This window comes from Tarenaya hassleriana, unplaced genomic scaffold (assembly GCF_000463585.1).
Source record: "Tarenaya hassleriana unplaced genomic scaffold, ASM46358v1 Cleome14, whole genome shotgun sequence".
Taxonomy (NCBI): Eukaryota; Viridiplantae; Streptophyta; class Magnoliopsida; order Brassicales; family Cleomaceae; genus Tarenaya; species Tarenaya hassleriana.
In genome coordinates this window covers 1,667,521-1,675,748 of record NW_010964598.1, presented here as the reverse complement: position 1 = coordinate 1,675,748, position 8,228 = coordinate 1,667,521, and positions in this window count along the sequence as shown.

Sequence of the window (8,228 nt, the reverse complement as noted above, 5' to 3'; positions counted from 1 at the left end):
ATCGGTCCAGACACGTGGACCGGTCGGTCCGCAAATAACGTGTGACAGTCACACGGTCTGGAAAGTGTTCCAGACCGATCGGTCTGGACCTATGGACCGATCGGTCCAGACGTAAAAAGCTCCAGACCGATCGGTCCAGGTCTAGACCGATCGGTCCAGACGTCGGGATTTCCTAAACTCGCTCTAATTAGGGTTTTAAGTGGGATTAACTTTGGAGAACGCCTCCCAACTCTCTTGAACGATTTTTTCAGACCCTATTGAGAGGTTTTGAGAGTGAAAAACTAAGAGAAAGATCCCTGAAACCCTTGCGCAAAGAAGAAAGCGTTCTTCAGTCCTAGCAGACAAGTTCCAACCGTTGGAATCCTTTCCGCCGTGTGGATACGTGTAGAGGGCAAGGTATTCTTCCTGCCTACAGTGATCGGACGAACACATCAATTGATACAGGCCCCGGATCGATTGAGGTAAGCGTTCTAACGTTTCTACAAGATCATGCATGATAGGTTTTAGGGTTTCATCAAAAATTTTGTTTTATATCCGCTGCGCAAACCCTAGAACTGATCTCTTAGGAATTAGATTCGCTCTTGAGATCCCGGAAAAACCCAACACTTCCCTGAGTGTGTGATCCTGTAGGCTCATTCGATATAGCAGTATAACCCGAAATCTCTATTCCGGATTTACAAGTCATAGGCAGTTTCTAGCAAGACACTATGACTACCTATCTCGAATAAAGTTAGTTCGTGATCTTATGAACGCCAATGATGATTCAGGCTGATGATCCTTTTGTATCGCGAGATCATATGTCGAACATAAGGCATGGACAAGCCACCTTATCTGATTCGACTGCTTTCTCGTTCACTGAGTCCGACTGTCCGAAATAGACGATGCTCGTCTATAGTGCGGCCACCTTCCTACAGTCTCGCTCACACAAGGGGCCCAACGATATCTCTCTCTTTTACGAGAAGTACAAATCTTGTCTTGACTATCTACAATCCAGCACATGATTCGTTTCGTACCTGATACATGCCTTTATAGTCCTCCTGTTACGCAGGACGTTTGACGTATTCAAAGCACGCAACTCCTCATGTTGGATTCCGTAGATATCTCAGGTCGTAGGATCCAATCATGGAACTGCCATTTGAGATTCAAGTCATGACGCTAGTCCATGTGACAATCTCATGCGGATCAATCCAGTATTCCGTTCTCCAACGAATACCTATGACTGTGATCGTATCCAATACCTATGATCATCTTTATGATCATCAATCACACATCATACTAGTCTTGTTATATCATTATTCCCACAATGATACATGACTAGGGAGTTTAGTATTGTTCATAACAATACATGGATTTCACAACATATTAAAGCATGCACAATACGTAATGAATCAAACACTAATCCATAAAACCATAGAAAGTGTCAATACATCAAATGTATCATAATAAAGCTCGCATAACAGTACATCATAGAGCACTAAACCAACAACAACAATGCCGAAGTTGGGTGACACGCCTAGTATCGAGAGGTGACATCGATGCTAGGGTGGGGTGATGTGTTCGGGAGGAGAAAAATATATTTATGCCGGATCCGAGTGGTTGCGGAGTAGATGGATTCCGAGGAGAGAGTGGTTGTGCTATGCACATGGGGAGTACATTACCTACGCATGGTGCGCGTAGAGACGATTTGACGGACTCTGTCCTGCGACTTGTTGTACGGACTTGATTGTGATTGTTGCATGCTTATCGTGATTCCATGTTTCATTCCTGTTTGTTAGAATACTAGTATATATATATATATGTATTTGTTTTCCCTGGTACCATGAGAATAGAACTCCGGATTACGTCCGAGTTCACTCTCTAAGCAATTATCTTAGGACGTTGTTACGCAACGTTTCAGGTCGCGAGCAGCCGTAGTCGAGGAGCGGACATCAGAGACTTGGGCGACCTGCCGTTTGATCATGTATAATTATTTCCTATGGTACATTTACACTTTCGGGGAAAAACGGTTTTGTGTTATGTCGGTGGTGGACTTTTACGGTTTGTAATAATTTCATCACTACCACTGGTTATGTATAATTATCTCTAGGATAATGTACCGTATATGTATGTATGAATGTTTTCCTTCCGCTAACTTTGAAAATAAAAGTTTTAAATTCCCGCGGATTTTCAGAAATTGAGTTTTTATTTTAGTTGTCCATGTGACGCAACTCGTATTGTGGGGTGCGGGTTTCGGATGTTACATGACATCTTTGTCAGAGATCAGATATATTTACATGCTCCCGAAAGAAAAGGATAAAGACAATTGGAGAGGTGAACACTGTACAGACTCAAATAGAATCTCATTGGTCATTGACTGGATGCTTACAGACTCAAATAGAATCTCATTGGTCATTGACTGGATGGTTATATCGCTTTGGTAATAATAACATTCAACTTACATATATATATATATATATTTAACTATTTAACACGAACTTTTTAAAATTAAAAATTGAATAACCATAAATGAAACAATATGAGAAATTTATCAAATTATATTTATTCTAAATTAAATTTATTTTAATTTTAAATAAGATTTATTGATTTGTACCACAATAATTGATATACTGAAAAATATAATTATGAATAAATTTTATTTATGAGATCAACGGACTACCAAACCATAAGATCAATTCAATAAAAACACTCATATTCAAATTATTTATACGAAATATATTAAAAATAATTAATATATAAAAACTACACGACATACTAAAATAAAATTGTCAAATAATATGCAATACATAAAATTTACATATGCATGGATATATATATATATATGTATGTATCTATGTATGCATGTATATATTATTTTATGTATATATATACATAACAACAAATATAAATTAAATGATAATAAAATTTGTATTTTCATTTTACAGATAATAAATATATAATTATTCATTTAAGTCATTCGTGTTAGTATTGTACTCATTAGTATTATATATCGTATTTATTTTATTTTATTTTATATACCTTTGTAGAATTGATGATAATATAGTGATTTACTATCAAATTTATAAATTCCAAAATTATATAGAACTTTTTTTAAAAATCTGTGAATTTTTAAGCTATTTTCTCAATATAAATATATATAGAATTAAAAATAATATCATTATTATATTAAGTTAACTAATATTTTATATAACTTTGATTTACTATTATTTTATTTATTATTTTTAGTACAGATTAAATGAAAAAATAAATATATCTTTAAAACTGAATATGATAAAAATGTTTAGTATTTTTTTGACAATCATATAAAAGTGCATGTATTTTTTAGAATCAATTAAAAAATTTAGTTTTTTTTAAACTCACTTCAAAAGTTTAATATTTATTTCATAAAAACATAAATATAATGTTTTTCCAATTAAAATTAAAAAATTCAAAATTTTTTAATTTACTCTTTTTATAATGAATTTAAAATTAAATTTTTTAATAGTTGATAGATTTTTTTATTTAGTCATATTTTCAAATGGATTTAGACGAGATATAGTTGCGAAAAAGTATGATAAATTTAATCATTTTTTATATAATTTATTATTATTATTTTAAAAATAAAATAAGTTTTTACATGTAATAAAAATTAAATTTATTTTAAATCAATTTTTAATACAAAATAAATGAATATTTTATGAATATTTTATGATGTAATAAATTTGTTTTCCTATTTTTAATACAAAATAAATGAATATTTTATGATGTAATAAATTTTAAGTTTAAATTAAATATATATATAAAAAATTTAAAAAATAAAAATGACACAAACCTAAAAAAAAGTAAAACTTTACAGCTTACTAAAATTAAATCTCATATTTGAAATTCATTATTTAACTCTTTTAATTATACAAACTAACAAAAAAACCATTAACAGATAAAGAAACAAATGGAGCGAACGTATATTAAAAAGATAATAAAAATATATATCAAATTGTCTATTTGTATTATAGACCCGATATTTTTAGTTGCACGAGTTGTTTTAACTAATCTATAAAGAATTACTATTAAGAATTTAATTTTTTTAATAATGTTTTTTATGATTTTGAAATAAATAAATGTTTGATCGATCTGAATTACCAAACTATACTTATAAATTAATTGTTTTATTATCGATTCAATTAAATTACCAATAAAAATATAAACAAAACATAAAATAATTGAAGTAGCAAATCATACAAATTAGTGAAATAGTATATCAAATATAAAAATTACAAACAAAAAATTAACGAGTTAAAGGCATAAAATTAAAATATATTTCAAAAATAAATAATCATGATAAATTGTTTATAAAATAGATAAATAAATAAATTAATTAAAATATTTATATTTTTTACTAATTATATTTATACAAGTTTTTAACGTGATCATGATAACGATTTTCTTATATAGATAGCAATATTATTATAGTCAATTAATTATTATACTTTTATCAAAGTTTGTCTTTTATTATACACATCGCACTTATATATAGATTTGTTTATTAATTTTAATATTTATTTTTGTATTTGATTATTTACTTATTAAATATTTATTTATTTATTTATTTTATTTCTAATCATATATTGAGTTATGAAATGTATATTAGAAAGGTATATTATATTATTATAATAGAGGTTGACACATATCGGATACAGATATTCTCATTTATATTTCTATTCATAGTTTTCGAATATTCGTAATTTAAAATATCCATAAAAATCATGGATATTTAAAAATATATGTATTCGACATAAAAAATTAAAAACAAAAAAAATTAAATATCTATATATACATATATCTATATATATACGTATTAGAAAAATAATAATAAAAACCGAAATCAAATGGTCATCAGGAGACCAAAGAAATTAAATAGTGTTAGCAATCAATTAGACACCATCCATTTTAGAGTGATTATATAGTTTATTAGTTTTTTTTTATATTTTATATATACATTATTATTATCCGATCGAATTTTTTTTCAAACTTATCAATGTTTAAAAATAATTATTTTATTTATATTTTTACCATGTAACTAAATATTTAGTATAGACCGAAAAAAACAAAGATCGATATTGAGTATAATCAGAATAAATCATTGACATTGAATCTAAGCTTTGTTTACATAACGACTATCATATTCTTTCAACCTTTTTATTCAAATGTGAAGTTATAATATTTAATTTTATAAATATATATATTTTATATCAAATAAATTGTTTATCTCATTTTCATAATATTAATATCATTAAAATTTATAAAAAAAAATAAATAAAAAACCAGAATAACCTGAGCATCGCGCGGGTACTCGATTAGTTGATATAATAGAGATACATTCATTCAACCATTCTAATGCGGAAGATTAATTCTCCATACATTAATACTAACATTATGTTAATTAACTTTACAATAAAAGTAATTGATATTCATGCTGATTCATTTAATTTTAATCCGATTCAGTTCATTTTCATCTATCAATTTTAATCAATGATTATTTTCGGTAAGTTAAATGTATAGAATTAATTTTAATGTCTTACTAAGTTAAATGTATTTATTTTTAAGTTACCTATAAATGAGTGTAATCAACAAAACGTAAACGGCACACAATAATCTTTTGTCCAACAATGGCGGACCTAGAGAAGGGGGTTTTTACCCAAATAACCCACTTGGGTCGCAGCTATTTCAGCGTACACCACCGGAAAAAAAAAATTTCAATTTTAACCCACTTTTCGGTTGAAAAAATCCGAAATACCATTTTCGTTTTATTTTTTGCGACCTTATTACGACTAACATATAACTGATATACAACTAAAATAAGACAGATGATTTTTTTGTCACCTTTTTTAGAATCAATTGTAACTATATTTAGAATTAATTACGAAGTCGTAATAACAAAGTTGTTTTCGAACGGATAAATATCGTGTATTCATTAAGGGTAATTTCGTCTTTTCAAAGAAAAAAAATGTGTTATGTTTTTGGTGATGTACACGTGAAATATATGCGACCCAAGTGGGTCATTTGAGTGATTTTCCCCTAGAGAAGACGTCGACGACGACCCATTTGCTCTGACAACTATCTTCATCACACCGGGATGGATCTCCACCATGTGGGCCCTCCCTTCGCCATTTTCAGCGGATAATCCGTCGATCTCCGTCGAGAACATAAAGCAGTCGGGCATCTCCTCCACCACAACATCGACGCAGAACCTGAGCGGAAGCTCCAGGACCCGGTTGAAGATGTGGGCCAATCGCCGGAGCTTCTTGACGGTTCTCGGATACTCGGATAGCGGGAATGGTAATGGATCAGGATGTTGTTCCGCTTCCTGGGCAAATGATGGATTCTCATGGTTGTCGGGTCGGGTTTTTCGATCGCGGGATTAGAAGAAGCGATTGAGTCAAAATCAAAAAGCGAAACGAAGGAGAATATGATAAAGATGATGGGTTTTGGATGGAAATTCAAACCATAACATGCCGATGAAAACCTATTGTCCCCAGGAAAAAAAATTTGGAAATTTTCATGGGAAATGTCAAATTTTGTAAATTGGGTTATGGAATTTTTTACAGAAAGATCAAATCTTTTCGATGGTTTTCTGGATTAAAGCAATTAAAAGATAGGAGATTTGGCAAAACAGAGAATAAATGTAATTTTTGGAGAGGGACAAGAAAAAAAAGATGCTTATAGGAATTATATTCGCGAAGGATGTGATAAGGGGATGCAATATGTTAAATTACTCAATTACCTCTATTTTAATGTGGAAATATAATCACTTATGGAAAAAATTAATGTCAAATAATTGGCAAGTTGACATAATTTTGATCACGTGAGATAATTATCGTTACAAAAAAATCATGTAGCAAAAACCGCAGATTTTTTAATGTTTACATGATTATTATCATTGTGAAAATAAATAAAAAATCTCCTTAAAAAAGACTCTAATACTATACTTTTACATAACGACATTATCTATTAGGTTTTTATTTGCAGTGATATTTTTTTATTGTTAAACAATTTGAAGATTATTGTTTTTTTCATGATCTAAATTATGATGGAAGTAATATCAGTTTTTGTCACCACTTTTTGTTACATTTTAGTATTTTAAAATTGTTTCATTTATATTAATATCCAAACCTATACAAATAGGGAATTTTACTCAAATGACCGACTTCGGTCGCACCTATTTCACGTGTACACCAGAAAAAACATAACACTTTTTTTTGTTGAAAAGACGAAATTACCCTTAATGAATATGCGATTTTTATCCGTTCGAAAACAACTTCGTTATTACGACTTCGTAATTAATTCTAAATATAGTTACAATTGATTCCAAAAAAGGTGGCAAAAAAATCATCTGTCTTATTTTAGTTGTATATCAGTTATATGTTAGTCGTAATAAGGTCGCAAAAAATAAAACGAAAAGGGTATTTCGGACTTTTTCAACCGAAAAGTGGGTTAAAATTGAAAAAAAAATTTTTTTTTTTTTGGGTGGTGTACACTGAAATTGCTGCGACCAAAGTAGGTTATTTGAGTAATATTCCCATACAAATAGCCATGGTAATATCTAACATTTTATTTTTTAATAACAAATTAACTAAATCAACACATCACAATACTATATTGAAAAATATTGTTGAGTCTTCAACAAATTCTCTTAGCGGAGTAGAAGGTTTCGAAGCTTCAGTTTCGGTCGGATTCCAAAACGCGGAGGGGCAATTCGGTCATTTGGTTTGTTGGGGTAAATGAAACCCTAATTCGTGTTTGTGTCTCAGACTGGGCGATTTCGGGTTTTAGGTTTTCTCTCTCTCTCTCTTTCGGTGGACGTGTGTTCTCCGTGGTTCGGGGTCGATTTTCCGGTCGATCTCCGACGGTCTTTTTTCTGTAACCCTAGCAAACGTTGTTCCTCTTCCCGAGACGTAGGTACCGAGCGTTAGAACTCGGTAATGAACTCGTATTCCGCTGTATTCTTTCATTTCTTGTTCGAACGAGTGACTCGGAGGGAATCGGTGAGGTTTCGAGAGGTTGAATCCTCTACAAGTGGTATCAGAGCCTCGTTGACGGCAAATCTCAGCGAATCGGCGGCAAAATCTCGGTGTTGAGGTAAGATCTGAAACCTAGTTTCAATCTGAGTTCTGATTTGTGGTATTTCGTGTTTTAGGCAGCAAATCGATGGTGAGACAACGAAACAGAAGCCATTTCGAGGAGAAATCGGCGGT